The sequence below is a fragment of the Tenrec ecaudatus genome, chromosome 5 (assembly GCF_050624435.1).
Source record: "Tenrec ecaudatus isolate mTenEca1 chromosome 5, mTenEca1.hap1, whole genome shotgun sequence".
Taxonomy (NCBI): Eukaryota; Metazoa; Chordata; class Mammalia; order Afrosoricida; family Tenrecidae; genus Tenrec; species Tenrec ecaudatus.
In genome coordinates, this window is record NC_134534.1 from 32,597,053 (window position 1) to 32,612,203 (window position 15,151).

Here is a 15,151-nt window from a genome sequence, read left to right on the forward strand (position 1 = left end):
TAGCAACTGTGTGGAGGGCTGGGGCCATGCAAGGTTTCCTTTGTGTGTGTAACGTGGCATTGAGTCAGAAGAGCCTGATGGCACCCAATGACAACAGAGAACCAACACGGGGCATAGGGTTTATTACTTTATTCTATTACCACTAGGTAGCATATTAAAGATCCATATATATGCAATTATAAGTGAAAAGGCAGAATGTAAAATTTCTCCTTCTCCTCCTCCTCCTTCTGCTTTTATAGCTGTGACTTGAGACAAAATCCAAGGAGGAGTTCTACCAACCTTGTTACTATGGAGACACACTTTGCCCTTCTGTGTGAGCTCCTTAAAACACTGTGAAAACTTTAAAAAGTACAAAAATTGGAAAACTACAGAACACTATTACAAGAAGCCAAGAGTGACCTGAACAAATGGAAGAATATCCCGTGGTCATGGATTGGAAGGCTCAATACAGTAAAGGTATCAGTTCTGCCCAAGGCACTGTATAAGTTTAATGCAATCCCAATAAAATTACCCTCGTCTTTCTTCAAAGAAATGGAAAAACTGATTACCAACTTCATATGGAGAGGGAAGAAGCCCATAATTCGCAGAGAACTCCTCAAGAAGAAGGACACCGTGGGAGGGCTTGCTTTACCTGACTTTGGCACATACTATGCAGCCACAGTTCTCAAAACTGCATGGTATTGGTATAAGGACAGATACTCAGACCAATGGCAAAGAACTGAAAACCCAGAAATAAAAGCATCAGCATACAGACAACTGATCTTTGATAAGGACCCAAAAAATATCCATTGGGAAGCAGATGCCCTCTTCAACAAGTGCTGCTGGAAAAAAATGATACCTACCTGCATAAGAATGAAGCAAGACTCTTATCTCACTCCATGCACAAGAATAAAGTCAAGGTGGATCACAGACCTTGAAGTAAAACCCCAAACTATTAGGACCATCAATGAAGGAATTGGTACCAACTTGAGAACTTTGGCACAGGGACTACATAGGGTATCAGAAATAGGGAAAGATACAAACACAGAGGAGGCATAAGTTGACATATAGGATATACTGATGATAAAACACCTGTGTACATCAAAAGAATTCACCAAGAGAGTCCACAGAGTGGGAAAACATCTTTAGCAATGACACATCAGACAAAGGTCTTATTGCTAAAATCTACAATACTCTGCTAGCTTCCCCAAAGGAAAAAAAAAACTAATTGCCCACTCAGGAGGTGGGCAAAGGACTTGAACAGAAGTTTCACAGGGGCAGAAATCCAAATGGCCAATAAACATATGAGAAGATGCTCCTGGTCATTAGCCATAAGAGAAATGCAAATTAAAGCAACAATGAGGTACCACCTAACACCTTCAAAGGTAGCCCGATTCAAAAAATCAGAAAGCAACAAGTGTTGGAGGGGCTGTGGTGAGACAGAGACTCTCATCCACTGCTGGTGGCCCTGTAGGTGTGCACAGCCACTATGGAAATTGATCTGGTGATATCTAAAACAGATGAAAATCGAGCTACCATATGACCCAGCAATCCCTCTACTGAGTATATATCCATACCCAGAAGAGACAAGAAACAAACCACGGCCAGACATCTGTGTTCCAATGTTCATTGCAGCACAGTTCACATTCACAAGGAGTTGGAAACAACCCAGATTTCCATCAACTGATGAGTGGATTAAAAAACTGTGGGACATGCATACCATGGAGTACTACGCATCGCTAAAAAGCAGTAGTGAACGTATGAAGCACATTACCGCATGGGAAGAACAGGAGGAAATCATGCTAAGCAAAGAAGCCAAGTACAAAAGGACAAGTACAACATGAGTCTACTGAGGTAAGCTTAAAAAATGCAAAATGAGCATAGGGAAAAAGCTACTGTATACAAACATTCCTGGGGCGAGAACCAAGTAATATGGGAGGGACCAGACCAAATCCAGGTATACATATAGTAGCCAACTAAAAAGGAGTGGGGGGAAAGAGTAAAAAAGGCATGCATAACGTGGGAACACAGCACTAATCCACCCAAGGGGGGGGTGTTGCTTATATCTCCACAGGGAGAGAGGGACCAGATTTCAACCCAGTGCTCCAAGATGTGAATGCAATATGCTGGCATGGAATCTGGAACCAAAGGAGAGGTCTGAGGGCCCGGCCCCAATCCCAACTACATGGACAGCCATCCCTCCCCCCAGAATAATTTATTTCAGAGGACAGCACTGAAGCTGCAGCTCAGGGAAAGGGAAAGGGACAAGTATGATCAGAGCACACGGGGGCAAATGAAGGGGGAGGAAGAGGGAGTGGTGCACAACCTGGCCCACCAAGCCTTGATGATGATATTCCCACTCAGAGTAGTCAATGCACAGAGAAAACCACATGGCCGGCCCCACTATGAGACATCCCTCACAGACCCTTAGCCCCATAGGACAACGCTGGAGACACAGTGTGGGAATGGCACCTGATCTGATCCCACCACACTGAGGCAAAACACTAAAGGTGTGAAACAGAACAGCAAGGGGAACAGGGCAAAAACATCCCCAGGGAATACCAAAAATAGACTGAGGCCAGGGCTGGGCACCCCATCAGACTCAACAGGAAAACACTCCTTAAGACCAACGAACAGTTCTTGAACAAACTACAAGTTTTCCTTCTTTGCTGTGGTTGTGCTGTGGGTTTTTTTGTTTTGTTTTGGCTTTTTGTTGTTGTTTTATGTCTTTTGTTGCTTGGTTTTGCTCTGTCTTGTTTTTGTGCATGTTATTATCTCCGCAGATCTGTCTAAATAGGCTGGATGAATAATCTGGAGGAGAAAACAACAGGACCAACAGTTCTGGGAGGACAAGGGGGAAGGGGAGGTGGGGGAAAAGGAAGTGGTATTAACAAACCCAGGGACAAGGGAACAGTAAGTGATCCAAATCGGTGGTGAGGAAGGTGTACGAGGCCTGGTAGGGCATGATCAAGAGTAATGTAACCAAGAGGAATTACTGAAACCGAAATGAAGACTGAGCATGATAGTAGGACAAGAGGAAAGTAAAAGGAAATAGAGGAAAGAGCTAGGAGGCAAAGGGCATTTATAGAGGTCTAAATAAAGGCATGTACATATGAAAAAGAATATATACACACACATATATGATGGGAAAATAGATTTATGTGCATATATTTATAGGTTTAGTATTAAGGTAGCAGATGGACATGGGGCCTCCACTCAAGTACTCCCTCAATGCAAGAATACTTTGTTCTATGAAACTGGAATTCCATGATGCTCACCTTCCCGACATGATCACGGAAGACAAAGCAGGTACATAAGCAAATGTGGTGAAGAAAGCTGATGGAACCAGGCTATCAAAAGATATAGCATCTAGGATCTTAAAGATTTGAAGGTAAACAAGTGGCCATCTAGCTCAGAAGCAACAAAGCCCACATGGAAGAAACAAACCAGCCTGTGTGATTACAAGGTGTCAAAGGGATCAGGTATCTGGCATCAAAGAACAAAAAATCTTATCATTGTGGCCTCACCTCCAAGATATGATCACTGAAGACAAATGGGGTGCATAAGCAAATGTGGTGAAGAAAGCTGATAGTGCCCAGCTATCAAAAGATATAGCATCTAGGGTCTTAAAGACTTGAAGGTAAACAAGCGGCCATCTAGCTCAGAAGCAACAAAGCCCACATGGAAGAAGCACACCAGCCTGTGCGATCACAAGGTGTCAAAGGGATGAGGTATCAGGCATCAAAGAACAGAAAATCATTATCATTTTCAATGAGGGAGAGTGTGGGGTGGGGACCCAAAGGCCATCTGTAGGTAATGGGACATCCTCTTACGGAAGGGTTGTTGGGAGGAGACGAGCCAGTCACGGTGCAGTGTAGCAATGATGAAATATACAACTTTCTTCTAGTTCCTAAATGCTACGTCTTTACCTACTATCATGATCCCAATTCTTCCTTACAAATCCGACTAGACCAGAGGATGTATACTGGTACAGATAAGAACTGGAAACACAGGAAATCCAGGACAGACGATACTGGGAGGGTTGAGGGTAGGTGGGGTAGAGAGGGGTACCCGATTTCAAGGATCTACATATAACCTCCTCCCTTGGGGACAAACAGAAAAATGGGTGAAAGGAGACATCAGACAGTATAAGATATGACCAAACAATAATTTATAAATTATCAAGGGTTCATGAGGGAGGCCGAAACGGGGAGGAAGGAGGGAAAATGAGCTGATGCCAGGGGTTTAGGTGGAGAGCAAATGTGTTGAGAAGGATGAGGGTAACCAATGTACAAATGTGCTTTATACAATTGATATATGTATGAATTGTGATAAGAGTTTTATGAGCCCCTAATAAAATTATTTAAGTAAATAAATATTTTTAAAAGGCACAAAAATCAAAACCAATCTCACTGCCATTGAGTCAATTTCAACTCATAGCGACCATATGAGACATGGAAGAACTGCCCCTGTGGATTTCTGAGACTGTAGTTCATTTTTACCTTTTAATTAAAAGATCATTTTACTGGGGGTTCTTCCAGCTCTCATGACAATCCATACACCAATTATATCAAGCATAGTTGTACATATGTTGCCATCATTATATTCTAAACATTTACTTTCTATTTGAACCCTTGTTATCAGCTCATCTTTTTTCCCTCCCTTCCCCTCCCACCTTTGTGACACCTTGTAATATTATAAATTTATCAATATATTATTTTCATATGTTAAAATGACGGCTGTCTCCCTTCCCCTATGTTTTCTGTTGTTCGTCCCCTAGGAGGGTGTGTGTCGTTATGTGTTGCTCATTGTGATCAGTTCCCCCTTCCTTCTTTCCTTTCCCCACCTTCCCCCTACCCTCCTCGTATTGCTGTTCCCATTCCTGTTCCTGAATTCCACATTTTAGGAACTCTTATCTCTTATCTGTACCTGTGTACATGCTCTGGTCTAGCCCACAGTTAAAGACAGGACTGGGATCATCATAGTGGGGGTGAGGAAGCCTCAAGGAACCAGAGGAATATTGTGTTTCATCATCAGTGCTTTACTGCACTGTTGTTGACTCATCACTTCCTAGTGACCCTTCTGTGAGGGGATGTCCCATTGTCTACAGATGGGTTTTAGGTCTCTGCTCCAACTCCCTTAGTTCTCAACAATGTGGTTTTTGTTTGTTTGTTTGTTTGTTTCTTCTGATGCCTGTTACCCAATCCCGTTGACACTTCATGATCACATGGGCTAGTGTGCTCTTTCCACGTGGGCTTGTTGCTTCTCTGTTAAATGGATGCTTGTTTAACTTCAGGGCATTAAGACCTCAGATGCTGGGCCTTTTGATAGCTGAGCACCATCTGCTTTCTTCACCACATTTGCTTATGCACCCATTTTGTCTTCAGAGATCACGCCTAGAGGGTGAGCATAACAGAATGCTAGGTTGTTAGAATGAAGTGTTCATGCATTGAGGCAGGGCTTGAGCAGAGGCCCCAAATCCATCCACTACCTCAGTGTTTTGCCATATAAATATATGTACATTGGCCAATACCTCTGTTTTTATGAATTAATATATTTACATATGTATATACGTATGTTTATACCTTTATCTATAGCTTTATTTCCTAGACCTTTCCTCTGTTTCCTTTTACCTTCCTCCTGCTCCACCCTCATGCTCTTCCTTCATCTGCCTCTTAGGAATTCCTCTCAGCTAGATTGCTGCTGCTCCAGCAACCCCAGGATTTCTATGTCCTCCTCGTTGTTGATTTTAATTCCCTAGTTGGTCCCCTGTCTATGGTGTGGTTTGCTCCTTTCCCCGCCTCCTCCCCCTGCCCAAGTCCCAACAGAACAATCACTCCATTGGTTTCTCCTTGAGCTTGCATCCCATGCTTTTCTTGTATAGGTAGGCAAAACCAACAATAACGGAGACAAAAGAAAAATAAAACAGAAGATTGAATAAAAGGGGGGGGGGAGATAATAGCTAGAAGTTTTTTAAAAGCACACATAATTCCAGGACTGTCTGCTGACCTCTAAGACTATCTCCATACTATGGGAGTTTTGGAAACTGTTCCTACTATTTTTAGGGATCCTCGGGGATGTTATATCTTTGCTTTGCTTTGTTTCTGTTGCTGACCTGTTATGTTCCCTTCTTGGTTCGCCCCGTAGTGGGGGGTTCAGACCAAACTAACTCCTGCAGTGTGTTAGTTTGTTGTCTGTCATGGTATGCTCAAGGGAAGGGACATCATGTATTGAGCTGTTGTCAGCCCTACAGTCCTCTCTCTGCCTTAGCAGCTCCATGCAGGAACGTCATCTCCCAGGCTTGATGTGGCAATATGGGGTCTAGACCCTCACTCTCTCTTTTTCCTTCATGGTTTGCTTCTGTGTGTGTGTGGCATGCCGGTCCCTCTCCCCAACTTGTAGGTTTAGTGTTGTCCTCTGTAGCACATACTTTTAGAGAAGGGGTTGGTTGGCTCTGATTGGGTCCAGTCCTGTAGCCCACTCTTCATAAATTGTTCCATATGGTTACGTTACCCTCAAGGTTTGGTGTACTATGATGGGGTCTGCATGTACACTACCAATTCTATGGAGACATAATCAATACTCTCCCCCTGGGTATGTTAGTGCCCTGCTCCCCCAGTGCCATCGTCTCCCCGTTCCCTTTCTTCCTCCATCTTCCCCACTTTCCTCCTCTTTGTGTTAGAATAACATGTACTTCCTTGGTTTTAGTCTGTCCCCCACCTGACTGCCTGTACTTCAACCCATATAGTGTGAGATAAGTGGCTTTTCTTCTATACCTACTGTGCTAATTATACTTAGCTCAGGGGACTCTTGTAGTTGACCTTTTGTGACTGTCATAGGGTAGCTCAACTTCCATTTGCTTTATATGTCATCAGATCGCTTTCCACAGAGGCCTTACATGTATCTACATGACCACCGGCAGAGGAGGAGAGTTCCTATCTGGTCACATCCCCTCCAACATTTTCTGCTCTCTGATTTCCTGATTGGGGCTAGCCTCAAGAGTATTTAGTGATATCTCATAGTTGTTTAATTTGCATTTCTCTGGTGGCTAAAGAGCAGGAACATTTTCTCATATATTTGGTGGTCATTGGTTCTCCTCCCTACTGAAACTTCTTTTCAGGTCTTTTGACCACTTCCTCAGGAGGTTAACTGTTTTCTTCTTTTGGCAGCTAGGAAGGTATTGTAGATTTTAGTAATAAGCCCTTTGCCTGTTGTGTCATTACTAAAAATCTTCTCCAGTCTATAAGTTCTCTTGTTACTCTCTTGGCAAAGTCTTTCGATGCACACAGGTGTTTTACCCTTAGTATATCCCACTTACCTATTTCAGGTTAGTGTGTGTATGTGTATACCCTTCCCTATTGTAGTTAGCCTATGTAGTCCCTGAGCCAAGGTTCTTAGGTTTGTCCCGATTCCTTTGTTGATCATCCTGATGGTTTGGGTTTACTTCTAGGTCTCTAATCCACATGGAGTTTGTTCTTGTGCATGAGGTGAGGTAAACATCTTCTTTTATTTTACTACAGGTGGATATCCATTGTTTCCAGAACCCCTTGTTAAATAGGGCATCCCACTCCTATGTGATGCTTTTGGGGCCTTGTCTATATGCTAACGGTTTTATTTCTGGGTTTTCTCTTCTTTTCCATTGGTCTGAGTATCTGTCATTCCAGTACCATGCTGCTTTGACCACTGTGGCTTTGTAGTAGGTGTTTAAAGTTGGGTAAAGCAAGCCCTCTGACTTTTCCTTCTTGAAGAGTTCTCTGCTAATTCTGGGTTTCTTCCCTTCCATGTGAAATTGGTGGTCAACTTTTCCAATTCTTTGAAGAAGGTTTTTGGTATTTGAATCCTGATAGTGTTAAACTTATATAGTTCGTTGGGTAAGATTGACATCTTTACTATATTGAGTCTTTCGATCCAACAGCATGGGACATTCGTCCATTTGTGGAGGTTGCTTTTGGTTTCCTGTAATAGGGTCCTTTGGTTTTCCTATGTGTATTTTATTTTTTTGATTAAATATATCCCTAGATATTTCTATTTGTTCTTGGCTAATGTGAAGAGGACTGCCTTCTTGATCTCGTCCATAGTCTTGTCCAATATACATAGCAAACCAATCAGTATCTGTTTGTTGATCTTGTATCCTGCCACTCTTCCATATTCCTCTATCACTGTCAGTACTCCTGTTGTGGAGCTTTTGGGATTTTCAATGTTTACAATCATGTCGTCTGCAAAGAGTGATAGTTTCTCCTCCTCCTCTCCCAGCTGTATACCTTAATTGTCCTTCCATTGCCTTATGTTATTAGCTAGGACCTCCAGTCTGATGTTGAATAGAAGTGAGGATAAGAGGATTCCTTGTCTGGTCACCTTTTTCAGTGGGATTGTTTATGTCGTTTCTCCATTGACTATGATGTTGCCTTTTCATAGATAGCTTGTATTAAGTTGAGGAATTTTCCTTTCATTCCTATCTTCTTGGGTGTCTTAATTAGGAAAGGGTGTTGGTTGTTGTTGTCAATGCTTTTTCTGCATCTATCGATATTATCGTGTGATTCTTATCCTTTTTCTTATCAATGTGGTGAATAATATTTATGGATTTTCAGATGTTAAACTATCCTTGCATCCCTGGAATGAATCCCATCTGACCATAGTGGATGATATGTTTTATATACTGTTGTATTCCTTTGGTCAATATTTTGTTAAAGAGTTTTTTCATCCATGTTCATTAGAGATGCCAGTTTGTAATTCTCTATTCCTGTGTGATCTTTGCCCTATTTGGGTATCAAAGTTATACTGGCTTCATAGAATGAGTTTGGGAGACTGCCATCCTTTTCTATGATCTGAAATAATGTAAAGAAGATCCGTGTCAATTCTTCCCTGAATGCTTGGTAGAATTCTCCTGTGAAGCCGTCTGGTCTGGGAGTTTCTTCATTGTCAAGTTTTTGATAACCGTTTCTATTTCTTTTGCTGTGGGTTTGTGGGGTTCTTGGCCTCTCTCTAGTATAATCTAGGGAGGAAATGTTTTTCCAAGTATTTGTCCATGTCTTCCACATTGTTGAATTCCTTAAAATACAAACTGTCGTAGTACTTTGTGATTATCCTTTTGATCTCGTTGACGTTTGTTGTGATTTCCTGTTTCATCCTTGCTATTGATGTTTGCTCCTTCCTTTCCTTGGTTAGGCTTGCCAGCAGTCTGTCCATTCTGTTGATCCTTACAAAGAACCAGCCTTCTGATACATTGATTTTTTTTTGCATTGTTCTCTTGTCTTGCCACTCATTGAACACTTCCCTGATTTTTGTTATTTCTTTTATTTTTCTATTGGAGGGGTTTTTCTGTTGACACTGTTCTAGTTGCTATAGGTTTTACGCTAGTGTATTAGTCTTAAGTCTCTCTTTCTTTTTCATATATGCATTTACTGCTATCAAGCATCCTCTAATAACTGCTTTTGCTGCATCCCATAGCTTTTGGTACTGTATTCTCATTCTTATTAGTTTCTAGATGCTGCCTAAGTTCTTCTCTACTCTGGGTCAGTACCCACTCATGTCGCAGAAGATCGTTATTCATCCTCCAATTTTTTGCCCTTGTTTTTCTGGTTGTCCTTTCATTGATCTCTAGCTTTCCGCTGTTGTGACCCAAAAGGGACGTCTGAGTAATCTCTGTGTTTGAATTTACTCAGGCTAGACTTGTGTCCCAGCATGTAGTCTATTTTCAAAACTGAGCTGTGCACTTGAAAAGAATGTGATTTGTTTTGCATTTGGATGGACAGCTTTATAAGTGTCTATTAGATCCAGTTGCCTAATTGTAGTGTTTAGTTCTGTAGCCTCTCTGCTGTGTTTCTTTCCCAGTGATCTATCTTTCTCTAATAGCAGTGTAGTAAAGTTACCTACTATGATTGTTGAATCTGTGATTTCTTTGTTCATCTTTCGAATCATTTTTTAATGAATTTCACAGATCTCTCACTGGCACACATATAGTTATTATGCTTATTGTTTCCTGGTCTACCGCTCCTTTGATCATTACATAGTGCCCCTCCTTGTCTCTTGTTATAGTTTGCACCTTGAGGCCACTTTTCTTGGAGATTAGAATTGCAACCCGGATTTTTTTTAATTGCTGTTAGTATGGTATATTTTCGTCCAGTCTTTCAACCTTAGACTATTTTTGTCTTAGCTCTTAAGATGTATCTTTCGGGCAATAGGTTGATGGGTTATGTTTTCAGAGCCCGTCTTCGAGTTATTATCACCATCTATGGATTCATTGCTGTCATCTTATTCCTTTTGTGTTGGATGTTTTCCTATCTCCCTTCATATCGGTGTGCTGTGTTTGTCTGTGGGGCTTCATTCTTGCCTTCTTTCCTCTCTAAATCTGTTATTTTGGTGATTGTTTTTGGCATGTTATTTTCTGGGTGCAGTTGGACTTTATGGTGGTCTCCTGCTTGTGCTTAGTGGATGTTGGTCTTCTGACTATAGTGGGTGAGGCAAACATCTCACTATAGTGGGTGAGGTAGGCAAGATTTTCCGCAGGGTTGTGTGTCTTCTGAAATATTGTTTGAGTTTTTCTTTGTGTTGGAAGACTTTTACCTCGCCATCTATCTTAATAGATAGTTTTGCAGGGTAGAGATTTGGGGGCTGGCATTTTTCTTTCAGCTTACAGACAATTTTACAACACTCTCTCCTCCTCTTCATGGTATCTGCTGATTGGTCTGAGCACATTCTTACCTGAGCACCATTGTATGTGACTGCCTTTTTTGTTCTCTTTGTGCTCTTAAAATTTTCTTTTTCCTCAAAGTTAGATAATTTAATTATTATGTGCTTTGGTGAGTTCTTCCTGGGGTTTAGTCTAATTGGTGTCCTCTTGCTTCCTGTATCAACATCTGATTTTATTCATTAAGGTGAGGAAGTTTGCTTCCAGATACTCCTTTTCTAATTTAGCTGTTGTCTTCTTCCTTGTGTCTTGTTCTGGTAGACCTATTATTTAAATATTGCTCCTATTCATAGCATCTGTCATTGATCTCAGGTTTTCTTCCAACTCTTTGCTTATCTTGTTTGACTATCTTTCCCCTTTGTTGAAGTCTGTCTGATTGTCCTTGAGATCACTGGTACAATTCTCTACGTTTTTCAATCTGTTGGTGACGTTCATGAAATTATGCTTTGCTTCTGTTATCTCATCCATTAGTTCTTGCATTTCCCCTTGGTGTGTGGACTTCATCTCCTCTATCACGACATCCTTAATCCGTGTTTCTTCCTTCATATCCTGTACTACTCAAAACAGCATCCTGAAGATTTCTCTTTATGGCAGAGTCACATCTGAGTCTTCCATGAGTGTCGTTAGGTTTATGACTTCCTCTACTGTTTCATGTTGCGTTTCTTGTTTTCTTGTTGAGGGTATTGATGTATATTGCTGTTTGAGTGTCATTTTGGAAGAATTGTATGCCAAGTTTTTGTGAGACTAAGGGGCCCTGAGCTCTTTCTTTGTGTGACTGGTAACAGTGTTTTTGAGGACTACCTGTGGCCTACTATGGTGGTGGGTCAGACTACTATGTAGGTAGGGGGCTGCGATAACTCAGTAGTTGGCAGCAGTGGGGGGCTTCAGTGTCTAGGCTGAGGCAGGCAACTACAGGTATGCCACTGGCTATTTTTGGCAAGGTTGCAGTGCAGGCACAGGCCTAGTTTGGACTGTCAGGCCACAATTTGCAGCCTTTTAAAGACACACTGTGGAGTCCAAAAGTGGCAGAGTCAGTTTTTGCTTTGGGCTGTGGCTATCAGTGCCTGTTGGCTTTTCCCAATTTGTTATGTTAAAATCCTAGGCTGTGTTCTGGAGATTAGACTTCTGGCTACCTTGTTATGTTAATGTTATGCTAATGATTACATTCAAAGTTACACAAAGGACCACAGCCTGGAATTGAAAGAATTTTTTAAAGTTTTTTTCCCCTTTTATAATTGGCTTGCAGGGTGCCCTGGTGGCAGGGCTGCGCTCTGCTGTCCTCCAGGGAAGGTGAACCAGTTTAGTTGAGTGGGTTTGTGGCCATCTAGATCTGAATTCACCCCTTGCTGCACTCCAGTGTTACTCCCAGCTTTATCCGGTTGCTCTGGGGAATTGCATTCTCTCACAGGTTAATATCCAAGTGGTTCTTCCATTGCTACAAATTATTGTCTAATGATCTATCGTTATCTATGCTGACAGGTGTGGAGTTGGGGAGATGCGGAAAGGACCTGGCTGATGTAGTCACTCAGTTCCTGGATGGGGAGGAGAGTTACAAAGCCCTAGACTGTAGGTGCTGGGCAGACAGCAGAAAGGGAAATCTAGTGTGAGGTCTGTGGCTCGCTCTTGGAGGCTATCTGAGAGCCTGGGATTATGACCAATTTTAGACTGCAGCCTGGGGAAATTACTGCTCTCTGTGGGTCTAGGGAGCAGGTCCATCCTGCTGGACCTGGTGAAGGGTTAGCAGAGCCTGCAGGCAGACACAGCCAACTTAGAGTGTGTCCATGAGTTCTCGAATCACTTCATGGGTGAAAATAAAAGGGAGAGGTCTGAACCAGACCCTAGTACACCAAATCTATTTTTAGCTCCCACCCTCTCAGTATTGGCCTCTTTACCTCTTAATTTTCTGGTCTAACAGCAGGAACACCGGACAGGTGATTCTACCTCATGCCATCTTGACCCCTCTCCCCAAGACCGTAATTCTTTATGGGTGTAGGAAGTCCTGTCTTTCTCTGTTGGATCACCTGGTAGTTTCAAACTGCTGACTTTGGGGTTAACATCCCATTACATTAACCCACCCTGGTATCCGGGCTCTAGGGCAATACAATGTCTTCTTTACCAATGACTACCACCATCTAATAAGATAATTGACTCTGGGAATTGACTATAGAAACATGAAAAAACTTTTTATTATAATTTAGAGATATTGTTATTTTCTTTAATAAAAACAAGTGCTTATTATTGCTGTTATGCTAGCTTATAATATATTAAAGTTCATTTCTGGCCACAAAGGATTTCGTGAAGTAACTTGCATTAAACTGTAGTTGGTTTGGAAATAGTAATGGTCAAGAAGACCACCCCCAAAATGCAACTACCTGTTTCAGCAAAAATCTAGGTGATCTTACCTCAGAGAGGCCAAGATACAGGAAGCAGCAGGCTCTTTGGTCAGAGGTCTACAGGTTATGCTCCTGAGAACTCCAATGACAAGAACAGAAACTGGGCTTAGAAGAACCCAATCCAAGAATGAACATAATTACTTTTTATGTCCACTGAAAGATAGTCCTGAAAAGAACACAATACATTAAATATATATTATTATTATGTTGATATATATTATTATTATGTTGCAATTAATTTCCATTCATTACTTCTTTCTAGCCAGTTACTTTTCATAGTCTAATTTTCATATTTTCTTAAGGTTTCCCAGAGACATTATTTCTCAGAGTACTTAGTTTCCTCCAATCTGCAACAAGTCTTTACTTCTTCATTACCTCAACACTTCCCCAGAGTACCAGTCAGTTACTTTGTAGAAAATTTTTTATTTTTTTCCATATTTTCTCATGATTAGAGAGATGTTTCAAAACTAAACCTCTAACAGTACATTTCTCCCTAAGGACTCTTCCACTGACATATCACACAATGAGCAAGTATCTGAACAACAGAATCATATTGGGTTCAAATTCTCATCTTTCCATGAACTGGTTTTATAATCACAATCACAATTTTAACTTTACTAAGCCTCAACTTTTCACCTGTGAAGTGGAGATAATCACATGTACTCCCAGGGCTGCTGTGTAGATGAAAGGAGATAATCCACAAGAAATGCTCAACATCGGTCTAGAGCACATTCCATCATACCGATATGCATAATTTAAGACATACCATGTTAATCTCATGGGGAGCTTTTAAGATTCTGGGTTGCTGGAAGGTTTGCGTAGCTACTGCCTTCGCTTTTAGAAAGCTGATACAACAATGCAAAGCACGGTGGCCACTGCTCCTCTCCTTTAAGTCACGTTTGTTCAACCTGGGACAATTTCACCTCGAAGGGAACTTTCAGGAGGGCATTGATTTCTTTTTTTTTAGGGGTTTGTCTTATTGGCTCTTAAAATGCTCAACATCTCTGGAATTAAAAAAAACAACAACAAGTGGAATAGTTTTTATGGGTGGTTAATGGTGGTCTAGTTGGCCTATCTCATGATGAGTGAGAATGAGTCTGTCCAAGAAATGCCAAATTTGTCAATGACTTTTTTTAAAAAGATCATTTTATTGGGGGCTCTTACAGCTATTATCACAATCCATACATCAATAGTTTCAAGCATATTTGTACATATGTTGCCACAACTCTGATATTCTTTGCTATTACATTCCAGTACCTGGTTCAAGGAGACCCCTGAATATTGCAGAAGAGCTCAGGTTGTACAAGGAGAGGGCAAGCACTCAATTGTTAACCACATGGCCCATCAACTCATATGTACCATGATGTGGCAGTCTGTTCCCGTAAACATCACAGCTTAGGAATCCCTATAGAGCAGTTCCACTCTGTTCAGTTACTCATACATAGGGTAATTATGAGTCACAATTGAGACCACAATAGCTTTTCTGGTTTGAGTGTGTCAAATGGTTGCCTTTTTTGACTGCTAACCAAAAGGGTGGGTGTTCAATTCTACTTAGGGGCACCTGGGAAAATAGGCCTTCTAAATCTACTTCCAAAAACTCAGCCATTGCTGACTCTGCCCACACATCATTATAAAGACTTGGAGCCAACTCTACAGCCATTGGTGGTGGTGATTGGTTAAGGGGACCTGCTGAGAGGCCTGTACACCCTAATCCTTCACATGTTTATCTCTCAGGTGACAAGACTCTATCTCATCTCCCATTGTTCATGGAAGCATTCTATGGAGGTCAATAATCTTAGGGGCTGTGCCTGTTTTCTTCCTAATTAACTGTGCAGCGAAGCAAGGGATACTCTAAGAGTCAGAACTGCACCTGACCCAACTGATTTTCTATAGGCCTCATCAACCTGATTGTAAATAGATGTGTGATCAGAGAAGCATCCAGGTGTTCTGTGAGGCTCTTTCCTGTACTTGTGCATGTAATACCTCAAGTTCCTAAGAGCACATGTTTGCCCAAGTACTTATAGGAATCTCTCTCAATGAGAGTATCTCATGTACTGCTTCTGATCAGCTCCCTTGTCGACATCTGTACCGT

General features: G+C 41.6%; 1 non-coding gene across 1 annotated transcript; it reads right to left on the minus strand.

Moving 5' to 3' along the window:
- Positions 1-237: 237 nt before the first annotated feature.
- LOC142449724 (small nucleolar RNA SNORA26) lies at positions 238-354 on the minus strand. The gene has a single exon (XR_012784840.1). It is a non-coding gene; the product is annotated as a small nucleolar RNA SNORA26 (small nucleolar RNA).
- Between the last annotated feature and the right edge of the window lie 14,797 nt (positions 355-15,151).